The sequence below is a fragment of the Rhinolophus ferrumequinum genome, chromosome 2, assembly GCF_004115265.2.
Source record: "Rhinolophus ferrumequinum isolate MPI-CBG mRhiFer1 chromosome 2, mRhiFer1_v1.p, whole genome shotgun sequence".
NCBI lineage: Eukaryota > Metazoa > Chordata > Mammalia > Chiroptera > Rhinolophidae > Rhinolophus > Rhinolophus ferrumequinum.
Genome location: NC_046285.1, coordinates 11,130,964 through 11,145,819, shown reverse-complemented (window position 1 = coordinate 11,145,819; position 14,856 = coordinate 11,130,964).

The window sequence follows — 14,856 nt, the reverse complement described above, 5'->3', positions numbered from 1 at the left end:
TTAAAAGTGCTAAAAACAAACAAACAAACAAAAAAAACCCCAGAAGTAAATATATTTGTTCCAATTTGTTTATGCAGTAAATGTTTATTTCTGGGTGGGGTTGGAGAGGGTAGGATGTGTTTTATCTTTCTATTAAACATTCCCATTTTGTCTTAAATAATGAAGGCCCCATATGATTTCAAAGAGTGCATGCTCCCCTGAGTTGCTCATGTAGAAGTAACCTCAGGGAAAACCTTAATAACTCATCATCTGAGAAGCAAAGTTTCAGGGAAGTTTGGAACTTCTCTGTTAGGTTACAGACGCAGAGCTCTTAGTGGTAAGCCAGTTCCTTTGGGCTTTGATCTCCTGCTGACACTGTACAATCTTCCAGAAGTCACTTAACCTGTCTGCTTCTATAAACTCATCTGAAAGTTGAGAATAATAGTTAATTAATACATGAAGCATGGATTTCTAGTAGCAATGTGAAGACTGACTCACTGCTAAATCCAAGGGCCTCTAAATCATCTTTATCATCTCTAGCTCTCCATTCTTCAGCATTCTAAAGGTACTTGCTTCTCTTCTTCTTTTTTTTCCCTTCATTTTTTCTTTTTCATTTTTCTTTTCATTTTTTTTTTTTGCTAAAATTTGCTTTTCTCTCTCTCTTTTTTATTATTAGTCCTGCAAATTGTTGAGGATCTATACACAATTTTCATTCAACTACTATATTTAATGAAAAAGGATTAAGCTTCCTTTAAAGCCAAGCTCTTGTAAGACCAAAGTTGCTGAGAGTTTAGCCCGAAGACAAGGAGCTACAAAACAATGTGGTCAATTCTAGAAAATCCAAATGAAGGATTCAGAATCCAGGTGGATTTGGTGAGTTAGGAGTTATCCAATTTGATTTCCAACTCTGTCAGATGACCTAGATAATTGACAAATCTACACTTAACCTGAGGAAGTAAAAAGATTACTTATGTAAATTCTCTCAACCATGACTTCAATCACAAATGCAGATAAAACACTGATCTATCGCTTTCTGTAACATTTGACATCGTTGACCATTCTTTCTGTTATGGAGGTTCTGGGAGCGGTGTCATTGTTTTAATTTATTGGGAATGAAGTAAATTAGATAATACTAGTCCCACTAATTATCAGCTCTGTACCTTTTAATCACCATACTCTTTCACTTGATGATATCAATCACCCTGGGGCTTTAACCAAAGTCCCAAGTCTCCAACACTAACACCCAGCCCTGTGGGTGTTGAGCTCCAGCTTCATTTTTCCATTTGCGTGTTCGGCATTTCTCCTAGTACATCCTACCTGCATTGTTAACTCCACAAGTGTCGTAACATCTTTCCCCCCAAAAGCCTCTTCTTCTGACTTGCTTTCTACCACATACAGATTCCTCATCCACACAGTTAATCAGGCTCTCAATTTCGGAGTCATCTTTGATTTCTCCCTCTACTTGACCACACAGTATCTCTCCCATCAATATCTCATCACTCCTATTTTCAGACTTTCCTTAATTTATTTTGTATACATCACTTATCAGATCGATCTTCTTAAAACAAAACTGTAATTCTCTCACTCTTCTGTCACAAACTCCTAAATGTTGCATTTAAACTTCTATAATCTGGCACTAATCTTTGCCTTTTGTCAGCTTTATCACTAATGATACCCCATATTGTCTTTACAACAATCTTCCAAATTTTTTCCTTTCCCAAATGTGCTCCATATAGCACTGCCTCCTCCCACCTACACCTGTCTTCTCTATAAACACTTCTTCAAGGACTAGTTCAGATGTCCATGAAACTGTCACTGATTCATCTTACAAATAACCTGTCTTCTGATATATAGGTTTTAAGTTCTACTTTTCTTAAGGAACTTAACATTTCCTATAGGGACTCTAACGACTTATGAGTTTACCTTCTCAATTCTATGAAGATAGAGGAGACTGTGTGTTGTTGATGTTTGAATATTCCTCAGCCTCTAGCACCATGCTTTGTAACTAATAGATGATTAATAATATTTGCTGTAAAAACAATATGAACAAAATAGAATAAAGGCTATTTTTTCTGAATAGTTTGAAATATTTAACATTTTTGAATATCAAAATTGAAATAAAATCCATTTTAGTTCATCATTTCCTGTATTCAAATTTCCTCAAGAGGACAGAGAAAAATCCAATGTATTTATTTATATTTTTTGCCTGTAGAGATAAGGACAAAATATAGCTTCTAAATGAGAATTAGATTTAAATGTGAAGAGTTAATACCATCAAGAGTGAATATGCCATTGGATTGCAAAAAGAATGGGAAAAACCAAATAGTGTAATCAAACCATTCTCATTTGACTTTCAATTAATAGCTTGTATAATAAGGTTCTCCTCAGGAATATTAACAGTGTCCAAGTAGGACTTTCTGTGATCACATCCAAGCAAGAAATCAAGAGAAAAAGAAAATACAAAAAGTAGTTTCCGGATAACATGGATATTTTATTATCATAATATGTGAGATAATTAATTAACTGTATATTAATTTGTATGTCAAACCCTAAAATAAAAATGTGTTTTATATATTTATATATATAAAAAGAAAGATTAGTTTGTGTGGCTTGTGGTAGAGGGCGAGAGAGGGTATAGAGTTATTGAAAAGGATGGAAAACTACTTTTTTGAAAAGGAACAGTGACAAATTCGGCAATATGGTGAAATCACTGTTGTGAAAAATACCTATCACATAAATGCATAATTTTCACATCTGAAAATAAAGAAAATTTAATTATGTCTCATATCTGCTTTTAATCTCTAGAGTTGAGCCTGTGACCTCTAAGCACTAGAAATGCATTTGCTTTCTGCCAACATTCTTGACATAAAATCGTGGGATTTCTATTGGGTGTTTTCCCTCCTCTGGCAGTTAACTTTTTATTACTGCTCCTATTCGGAAATGAAGAGTTCCTATTTGGAATTGTTGCAGCACATAAGTATGAGATTGTGGCACTTATCATAATTCCAATATAAGACTTTCCCGTGATATCAAACAAAACCATTTGTTTGCAGTGTCTGGTAATGTTTTCTCTCTCTCTCTCTCTCACTCCCTCTCTCTCTCTTTCTTTTTCTCCCTTTTTTCACCTACAAACTGACCCATGCTTTTACTCATCAGGGGAGATCTCAAGAGGAAGTAGATTTGTCTGCCCTCTGGTTTCCCAGAAGATCATAAATATGCTGCAATTGAAATTGTGCTTCAAGGTAACTTGAAGTCATCACTTTCCAGACTGCTTTAGTCATCTCAGTATAGATAAGTGCACCATTATGTTACATCTTAGAAATCTGGCATCACCCATTCTTCCTACATCTTCATTTCAGTTTATTGGAGTTACAGTAAGCATTGCTTCAATGCTGGTATGTAGAAGACAATATTAAATCACCCATGAGCAATCTGTTTTAACAAGCCCCCCTGGTGATTTTGAAACATGCTAAATTCCAGAGTCACTGCTTTCGGTAATTAACAATAACTGCTGGAACAGACAATCCTCAAATCTCAATTGCTTAACATAACAAAGGCTTATTTCTTGCTCACATCACGTCCAATATGGGTCACATAGGCTTCCTCTTATAGCTAAGACATCTTAAACACCTGGCTTCCAAGTTGCTGAGAAATGGAAAAAGATCTCTGAAGGATTACTTGGGAAGAGTTTATGGGCCAGACTTGGGAGTGGCTTACATCTCATCACTAGAATCTAGTCACATAATTGCAACATTCTGCAAGGAAGCCTGGGAAATGTAGAGGAGTTCATGGTTATTTGTGAGAGCTAACAGTTACCCACAAGGAGCAGACACAAATTACATTACTTCCACCAGGCGGATAGGTTGATTTTTTTTACTATTATTATTATTTTTTATAGCATCCATGGACCCCTAGTACTGAACCATTCACTGCCTTGAAGGCTACCTTCCTGATTGCATTTAACCCTTCCATTAGCATAGGGTCTCTTCATTCCTTCTGGAGATTTATCTCTGAATCAGTCTGTGGCTACGCTATAGCCAGATAAGATATAGACATAGACAGAGACATATAGACAAACAGACATAGAAGTCAAAGGGCTGGTTCAAACTGTATTGGTTCAAACTGTACTGAAGGGTAGAAATGAAAGATTACTATCTTCCAAACTACACTCTTCCCTTGATCCCACTTCCCCAGACGTATTCACCTTGAACCACACGTAGTTCTTCTGGTATTTAACCCCATAACTGTCAATGAGGAGTCATAATCTCCAATCTCATAGAGCCAGGCAGGTAATGTACAGATAAAGCAAGGCACATAACATAGATGAGGGACTGGAGAGTGTGGCCAGTGGACCAGCACAAGCTCCATCTAAGGGAAGGCTGTTTGCCAGCTTTGGCCAGTTACTCCCATGCAGGAATGCAACCCCAGTGTTGCTAGATCATTCTTCCTCTCTTTTTTTCCAAGGAAAATCAGAAATTTGAATGTTTTAGTGAAGTTCCTTTAATTTTATAGACATTGTACAGAAGATGAAAAAAATAAACAATAAATTCTTAGCAGAATTGGCTTGGGGGGCACCAACTTGCAACCCCTGTGCTAAATTGTACAGTCATACCTCTATTTTTGCATTAACACTTTACGATTGGTTAACAATTGTAAACCCCAAAATTTACAACTTAAAATATTTTTTTTATTTTTTCATGTGGAAGCTAATGAATTTGCTAATTTATAATCCCTCTTTACATCCAGTTAATTTCCAACACTTAAATTTTTTTCAGTCATGTTATTAGTAAACCTTGTGTTTTATTAATCAAGGTTAGCATTCATTAACACCTTATGTCCCATTATTGAGGTAAGAAAATTAGTGCTTCTTCACAACTTTCCTCCTCTTTCTCCTCTATACTTCCTTAGCTCTGTTAGCTAATTATAAATTTTACAATCTAAAATTTAGAAACAAGAAATATTTTCAATATTAAAATTACAGTGCTTATTAATCACCATATAAATAAGTACAAACATGTCATCGTATTTCACTAAGCCAGGGCCACTTGACAAATGATGCTCCAAGACTGAAGGTCAAGTGAACCTTTCTCCTTGCATTCAAGAAGTAGCTCAAAATCATTCCACATCGCACATTTCTTCGTATCTGGTTCAGTGCTTCCTTACACAGGGCTTTGGTCTTCCGTGAGTTTCCAATTTTCATTTTTGTTTCCTTATTGAAAGGAGAAATGCAAGCCTTTTTTTCAGCACCATGATAATCCTGCCTTTTAACTACGGTATATGTCAAAGCTAACCCATTTGTTCTTGAAAACATTGTGGTTAGAACCCTCTATATTCATGTTCCAATTCTGACCATTTTTCTTCTCCCATGCCATACAGCCTACTCTGAAGGAATTTCTTTTCACAGTACTTTTGCATTAGGTGCACTATTTCTTGCATCCTATGGCTTTTCTTTCTTTAATTTCTTTTTTGTTGTTTTGAAAAGAGACCACAATTACTTTTTCTTTTAGAAAAAGTAAGTGAAGGAAACTCATTGTGTATTTTTAAATTTCTTTATTTTATATCCTCACTTTTTTATTTGCTCTTAGACTGAGAACTCTAAAGGATAGATCTAGTTCTTGTTGGTGACTAGATATAGATATTTCATCCTGTACCAAATTGACACTGGTCATTTCTTTGCTTCTCCTCCATCTCCGCTGCATTCTCTATTTTTCATTTCTGCTTTATTTCCCCCCCTCTGTTTTTTCTGTTCTCTTTTTTGAGAATTTCTCTTGCATACAGATATTGGACCTCTTGATTAAATCTCCACGTCCCTTGATTTTTCTTTCGTGTGTGTGTGTGTGTGTGTGTGTGTGTGTGTGTGTGTAATTAAACAAGGCCATTACATTGAGGTGTTTCTAATACCTTGGGAGCCTACATAAGCAAGCCATAACCTAAGCCAGAGTCAGTATACTTGAATTTGAGAAAATGAAACTCAAGAACAACTAATCACAAATAGCCAAATAGGCTTTCCCAAATAAAAAATTGGTTAAGCTATAATCAATCAAACAATTCCTTTGCTTTGCTTCTGTGTCTCCTTTATAAAAGCCATTTCCCTAGCTTCTGTTAGTAGAGTGCTCCTACCTACTTTCTGTTTGGTGCTGCCTGATTTGGATCTATATATACTCAAATAAACTCTTGTAAATTTTAACGTGACTCAGTTTATCTTTTTAATGTACGTATTCATTCTCTGGGGTTTTGGCCCTATGTTCTATATTAAGGTCATTTTTACTCATATTCTAGTACTTTAATGAATTTTTAAACACTTGCCAATCATATACCTAACTTCCAGGAACTCTGATTTTGTAACTGTTCTTTTTTCATAGTAACCTCTTCGTGAGTGTGTTAGTTTTTATTTGGACGACTATTCTTGAATCTCTCTGAAGAGACTAATTACAATTCTGTTCAGTGAATTATTTGCTTTCTCTTGGGGTCACTTGTTCTATTTGTTCATCTTTAGTCCTTCCTTTTTTGATCCTCTGGTTTTCTTCAAATGAGATGTTTTATTTGGTTGTCCACTTAATGTTGTGAATAAAAGACTCATTCAATAAATATAAATAGTAGGTGTGGGGACAGAGTTCCAGAGAGCAGTTTCCAGGCTTTCGGCCTCCTGTGGAGAGGTGCTGGCTCGGGTAGTGAATGACCATCAACTGTGATTGGTTGGCCGTCAGCTGTAACCAGTTAGCCAACTGGCTACTGATGTAACTGCAGGGCTGCGTTGATTGGTTGGTTGGTTGGCAGGCAGAAAAAAGTGAATGGTGGACTGCGGATTGTGTGGATCCTACTGCGTGTGTCTCCCCCGGCTGCCAGCAAGAATATAGTGGTATGACTCCCCTATCTATGGCTCTGTGTGTGTTCCTTTTTGGCCTCACCATATCCCGCGTTCTTATGTGGGGAGCAGGACCAGAGACCCTGCATGACACTCTGCATGACAATAGGGGTACATTTTTTTCCTGCCAGGAATGGTGTTAGTAAAAAGCAGATGCACTTTATGATGTAGAGGAGAAGGATAGGCAAGCAGACCTTCTCCTCCTCTCTCATGAAAAAAAAAAAAAAAATGATCGTAAGATTTGGCTCTAGGGCATTAACTCCCACTAGATCCCTTAATTCTCTCTTTTCAAAGAGTTAGTTTCCTTAGAAAGCATTGCCCTAACAACTGAATCTTGATTGTCATATTGCTCTATGATCTCAGAGGTATTTCCAAACCTACTTGTGCTCTACTCCACATTGCAGGAACCTTATTTCTCAAGTTTCCTTGGCAATTGGCTAGGATCAGCCAACAGGAAACACAGGTAGAAGACTGGAGAGTGGGATGAAGAGAGAAGTCAGGATATTTTTCCCTGTCTATGTATCACAGGTAGCAGCAGCATTTCAGGCAGCATTTCAGGAATTGGCAGTGTGTCCTCCATCCAATCCATCCTTTCTTCTGTTGTCTCAGCTTTTACTGGGCAGGCCTTCCACTGTTTCATCTTTTGCTGGACAGTTATAGCTTTGGGCTCTGGTAACATCACCTTGCCCTTTGGTCTGTCTAGCTCTAGGGTAGAACTTACAGATACTGATAAACCTTGAGTTGCATCACCATCTCAAACACTTGGGCGTTCCCAATTTTTCCCATTATCAGGAGAACACAATCCCTGTAATGATGGATTTTTATTGGTTTGCAATACCTATAAAGGTTTTTGTTTCTCTGTTTAGACCATGACTGACACAGTTCCACAGCCCATTCCTTCTCTCTAATCTGCTGATTCTTAGCTTAGACTTTCTCCATATATTCATCTACAGGAAGGGTGCTCCCTGAACTATAGCATTCTTCAGTGAATATACATCCTGTCGAATGTGTGGCTTCTCCATCCTAGGACTGCACATCCATGTCACCTCCATCTGCTTTCATTGTCTTCTCAGGCCACCCCTCTTATCCTCCATCACTTCCTTTGCAATACCGTTACCAGTTTATTCTCTTTTGAACACACTTACTGTTATTTTAATGGAATTTTGGGAGAGAAACAAAAATGAAGGTGAACCCAAAGTTTATTGCCTAGTTACAGGAATTTTGGCCAGCCAATTTTGAGGGCTTGTTTGTCTTAAGAAACCTAGAAACTTTACAATTATTTGATACTGATTTTATTTTTACAAATTTATTTATATTAAAAAACAAAATTGAATATAATAGTTATTTCTGTCTTTAAAGGTTAGAGGTTAATTATTTTGAAGTAGGCAGCATTAGGGAAGAATTTGGGTGAGCAGTGTCTGCCCTACCCCTTCATCCATATTCAGTCACATCCTCAGATCAGAGGTTTTTCCTATTTGATGTTTCTGCCTCTCTCGAGGTTACATGGTTTAATCAGTTATTCTGTAAGCACACCAAAACTATTCAATTTGCTAATTTGGTCCTGCAGTGATTTGAGTATGTCCCTTTCATTTAGCCACTCTGTTATGACACAAACATAATTATAATGTAATAAGAAAAGACATTGCCTCTGCAGATTTTCTTTAGTTGTAGTTATATTTTATGGAAAACATCAGTCTAATTGGGAAAATGGAGAAAACTATATAACAACCAAATAAGGTGTGGATTCAGTCATCACTAATCATTTTATAGTAACTAGAAAATAGTGGTCTAAATTTTTAAGGTTGAATCTACTACAAACTCATTGAGAAATTGACTCTTCTCACTATTATGTATTTTGAATATCTGTTGAAATAATAATATACAAGCACTCTAACTGGTTTCTATGTAAGAAAATATTTGGATAAAAATTTGTAATGGAATGGACAATTATTGGGATATCTACTTAATTGACACTGATCCTCTTTCTCTGAGAAATTTGCCCCTAGCTATCTTTTTTTGTTTGTTTTAATTGCAAGACCTTTGCCACTTTGACTGTTATTAATCAGTCCAGAGTGGATAACTGACCACTCTGAGCCAATATTCTCTCTCTAAGAAACTAAGAGTCATCTATTTAGTCTCTAAACATGGTTAGATATGTGCAACATGTAAATTGTCCCTGGATAAGCTGCCCACCTCCTACCATGTAGAAAGAGAAACAGAGAAATGACAAATAGGAATGATGAAAACAGGTACAGAGAATCAGATAGACAAGAAACCATACACACAGAGAGAGAAAGAGAGACAGAGAGATAGATAGATGGATGGATAGATGATGATAGAGAGATAGATAGACAGACAGACAGACAGACACAGTCTGCCTGGATTCTTACTTAACAGCTTTTATTACTGATTCCAATTTCTTTAGAAGTGTGAGGTTTCTGAGACTCTCTTGAATTCTTATAATGAAATTTCTTTTTTTCCTTAATCTGGGTTGAGCTACACTGCTACTTGCAACCAAAAGAGACTAAAATAAAACAGAGCACACAACAGAACAGGGAGACTCTTACTGCCAAGTGCATGAATAAAAGAAATGCAGAGACTGCTGGGTTTACATCTGTGTAATGAGAACAAATTGGCTGTGCTTAACTCCTTTGCTCTGATTCTGAGTTGGGTTCCAGTAATTTTTTTCTTTTTTAACACGTAAGAAATGCATCTTCAACAATTGGCATAATAAGTCTTCAGCTAGCACCTGATTCCTGAAAGTTTAAAAGATTTACTTTATTTGATTAAAGTGTTATAAATTTGTCTTATATTTTATGTAATATAAATAAGTTTGCTAAAAACAGGGAATTTTGATAACTCTCACTAAATAATTCTGAAGGAGCTTTGTAGAATCTAGCACAAAGTCTGGTAAATGTTTCCTTTCCTTACATTTGAAATTTTTTATTGATTGATTACTTCACTTACTCGGGAAACATTTGAATACCAAGAACCATACCAAGCCCTGGGAGTTATAAGAGCCTTAGCCTCAGAAAGAAATCCAGTTAGAACTGCAGAGGAGTCACATTGAGACAAATATTTTCAATACTCCTGCTAAGGTCTACAGTAGAGGGATGAGTAGACATTTATGGGAACACAGTGACGAAGCAACAGTTCTGCCTTCAAAGAAGTCCTGTATAGGCTATATCCCCAATATTTTATTTGTAAAATGAGGTTAATAAGAATTTTGTCTTTGTTTTTTGTCATGGTTAAAGGAAGCAACATAAAATTATTACTCCAGGAATACTAGTACTACCTGGAGAAGTTGAAAGGCCACAACTTAGAGGTAACACTTGAATTGGGTAAAGAAAGGCTTAATTAGTTGTATAAGTTTTCCCAGGGAAGAATATTCTAGAAAGAGGAAACATTACATATATGAGTATCTCCTCCCCAGTTCTTGGGTAAAGTGTCTTCTGACAGTAGGGAAGAGTTTCGTGTAGCCCAGTACAGAAAATGTGGGAAAGGAGTAGTTGAAGAAACCAACTGATTGGGAAGGGCCATCTGGGGAGATGAGATTTTTATTCCATAGGTATTAAGAAGCCAACAAAGGTTTTAAAGCATAAGCATAGCAACGTAGTGGAGAAAAACTGTTTCCCTCTACCTATCTTAGGTTCATTGGCTGAAGCCTTGTAAATTAGACTAATAAAAGGCAGATTAACAAGATAAGAACAAACAGAAGTTTATGTACATATATATCCTGCATACACTTGGGAGCACTGAGTGATGACAATTAGTTAGAACTTGGGCTTATATGACGTCTTCACAAAAGAACAATACCTTTTTAGAGAAATAATAAGACAAAGGAAAAGGACTAGGAGTTTCTAGGGGGGCAGAAATTGTGAGAAAGTATTTATATGTGGGAATTAATGGAAGATAAGGTCTAGTTAGTAAAATTTGTTACACAGGTTTGCGTGTCTGGTGCCATCTCTGGACTGATATGGTCTAGAGTTGTCTCTGGTGATTAACATCTGTCCTTCCTGGTAGAGAGGGAAGGGGAGACGCCTTTAATAATTTATGTCCTGCTTTTAGACAAATAGGGGAAGACACAGAGCTTTCTTTGTGTCCTTTTATTTTTCCTCAATTGTCTTCAGCTCAAAATAATCTTTATGTCCGTGGCATATTTTGGGGTGGCACATTCTACTTCCTTTCAGCAGATTTGTTTTGAGGATGATAAATAGGATTTGTGGAGAAAGCACCAGAAAAGAAAGAGGAAGAAGTCCAGTCTAGAATTCTCTTAAGATAATAAGGCATCTATACTCTGTGTTTGTGTCTTAGAAACCATTCATTCGTTCTTAAGACTCAAAATAATGATTGCTATAGAAAAATACTACTTTCCTAAAAGTGCTTATGAATTTAAAGATTATTCTGAAGACAGAGAAGCAGAAACATCTGGACTAAAATGTACAGTAAGGAAGAGAAATATCAAGTATTTTTAAATTTGTAGGAAAAATTAAAAATGCAAATAAGCAATGTGACTCAATGAATGCAGCTGTTTAAGGCTAGTTCAATGGATTCATTGATAGCTGCTTGGTGGAGCCCAGGGCTTAAAGCTATTTAGCCAGCTTGAGTAATATGAATTGTCTTATTACACTACTACAACTATTTGTATCCTCAAATTTTCTTCCCACACTTTATAAGAAATTTTAGCCATGTACTTAACTTGGGTAATAGTTATAAAGCCATGAACCATGTGGTCTAGTCTCAGAATGTACCATAGTTAAAGAAAAACTCAGAAACCAAAAAGTTATTTCAAGATAATTAAACGTCACTACTTCTATTTCTACCAGAATGCCACAATGAGAATACAAGTCCACAGCATTCGCTCTTCAGTCCTTATCTGTTCTAGTTTCACACACTGCAGTTGCTCCCATGCTTCTCATTTTCAAAATCCCCTGAGAGCTCTTTTTCTTGACCCAGTCTGAGAACTGTTTGGTTTTGTATGTTTGCTTCTTATTCCCATCACTTTCTTTTGGAATTTGCATCACAGCAGTTCAGAAGAAATAAGATGGCAAAAGAAGATTCTCATCCAGATGGCAGGGGATGGGAAGAAACCAGGAGCAAAACAGCAAATCCTCTTCAGCAAGCAGAAGGAGGGGAATGGCAGGGATCGTCCATATGTAAGTGATTTATCTCTGTTAGTAAATTAAACCAGAGTGAGCAAAATATCAGAAAAGGGTTCTACTAGAAAAGAGGGACGAGGTGAGGTATAAGATAAGGGTCTGATCTTTCGTCTGATAAACTAATGCCATGATCCAGTTTTCACACTGGGTTAAGGAAAGTGAAGAGTCTGAGATACCTAACACATTTTCTCCCAGTTTTATTTGGATAGGCAGTTTTATTTTCTTTTTCTAAGTCCTTAGATGGGGAATTGGGGGAGGACAAGTTATAAGTAAAGTAGTAATAAAATAATAGTTAATATTCACTGAGTGCTTATTATGGGCCATGCATTTTGTAAACATTATCTTATTTAATCCTCATATATAGTAATGAGATATACTGTGTTGTCTACTTTATAGATAAATGAAATGGGCTTTAGAAAGTGTACATGACTTGCTCACGTTGGTGGGGTCAGAATTTGAACCCAGCCACTTTTGGTATAGAGGTAATAATTTAATAATTGGGTCGAGAATGTGCTGTAACATCTCCTTCCATAGTAAGTCCCTGGAAGGAATGGAGGGAGAGTAAAAGATTTTGTAAAACACAGTAAATTGAAGTTATCGATTTACCTCATACTTCTTCTGAATTGTTAACTTTTATAGAAAGGAGACCACAATTCTCATGAAGGTGAAAATTGGTTAATCTTAGAGAGAAAGACCTTTACTAATGGCCGATAGAATTAACTAGCACTAGTAACGTCTGGGAGAAAATGACTTCAAACACGATTTTTCAAACGAAGAAGCGTTTTTTTGAACACCAGTTGTGCCCTGCATTTTGGAAGTTTCTCTTCTCTGTTCTAGGTGGGGAAGCATGACTAACACATATGATACATACATACACTGGTGAAATATGATTAATATAGGTAATACGTGCTATGTTTTAAATAAAACTGAGTAGTTGGATAAGACTTTCCAAAGGAAATGGGCTCTGAATTGTGATTTTACAGGTTGATAAGATTCACGTTGTTAAAGAGTTGTGAATTTATCACTGAAGAGTTGGGAATTTATTTTAAGAAGATGAAATAATTTAAATTATACAAGATTAAATATGAGTTCAGGGGACCATTGAATGTATTTATACATTTCTTTCTCTAAAACTGAAAAAAAATTCCATAAATTTTCAGTAAACGATAAGATTTTAAATCTTTTTACTAATTTCGGTTAAATAGCATAATCTGTATGATGAATGGTTTGGTGGCACATTATCCCAAGTGAATTAAGCATTTTAAGTGGAGACATCTGACCCCAAAGAAGCTTTTGAAACAAAACAAAGGTACATATCAAGTGTTTGGTTTCCCTCCAAAAAACCCTCAGAGTCTGGCTAAAGAAAAGTATTTTAAACATGTTTCTTAGGATAACAGCCCAGGTTTTAGGACTCTTTCAAGTCACTTGGAGAAAGGGCTGCCACAATAAGAACATCATCTTTAGGACTCTCTGATTCAGTATTAATTTGCCCTTACAAATATAAATGTTTCTCTTCAGGGTGATGTATTAACTTAATCCTCACATGCAACGTTGATTGGTCAACATATTACACTGGAAGTCACGTACAAATAAGAAGGTACAGTTTGAAAACAGTGGTGAATAGAACATCAGTTCATTATAAGGGAACAATTGTGTCTATAGCCACATATTTTTGTTATTTTACAATCTTGGCCATACACGTGTATTTTTAAGGGAATCATTTTATAAAATAAAAGTCTAACTCTTGGGAGTGACTATTTAATTTAGAGGAGAAAATTGGATCTTACTAAAGCTGAGATATATAGTCATTAATCCTACAGCAGTATATCTTAACGAAGGAAAAACAATTCATTCCCAATATTTATACTACCAGTCTGTATTACGCAAAGTTGCAATATTCTGCCTGGTTCCTGTTACCTTCCTGAGGAGAAAAGAGCCAAAGACGATAACACTTTAATGATATTATGTTATATTATTTTTGATACAGTGCATAAGGGATGAAATCGATGATCTTATTAGAGCTAATTGACATAACACCACAGTTGACATCACATGCCAAAAATGGAAATACGGTTCGTTGTCTTTAATTTGTCCAAGTGCCATTTAATACCAAAAATATTTCACAATTAACTTGATTATTTGTATATTGTGTCTAGTGGACAGCAAATAGAATACTATATATTAAAATGTTCTGTGAATTAAAAAGCATTCTAAAATGTAACGTTTTCATAATAATAGCTATCTTTGACCAGTGTATTTTAAAAGAAAAAATGTGGTATGCGTCTAATAATTTTTATTGCAACCTCCACTTGGCTATTTTGTGAACGAGTGATTCCAAATTATTGTCTTTTTCAAATCTATTGCAACTGCAACTTTCAGAATAAAACTATGAAATAAAGTACAATAGACCTAACATTAAGATACTTTATTGTTTTCCACTAAATAGTTTTGCAAGAAAGGTAGAAGTAGTGAAAACTTTAGCCCAAAACTGTCTAAAATGCATTTTATGTGTAAAGATAATACCTTAAAGTAATTAATGCCACATTTGGTCTCTGCAAGTACACGGAACACAATGCTGGAAACTGCTGGCACTTGGTTCTCAATATCATCACTTTTCAGATCCAACTTCTAAAGAATATAGTCACTTCTAAATACAACACAGAGAAAATGACACTAGAGGGCTAAGTTATGACTATATGACACAAACCATAAAATCGACACTTTGGCCCTCAGTTGGAGACAAGCACAGTTTTACTGCTCTGAGATATGGCAAATTCTTATTAACCCAGTGTAAGCTTAAAAGTATTGTTTTTCCAAGCACATTTAATTTTGCCATATTCCATGGTCCAACCT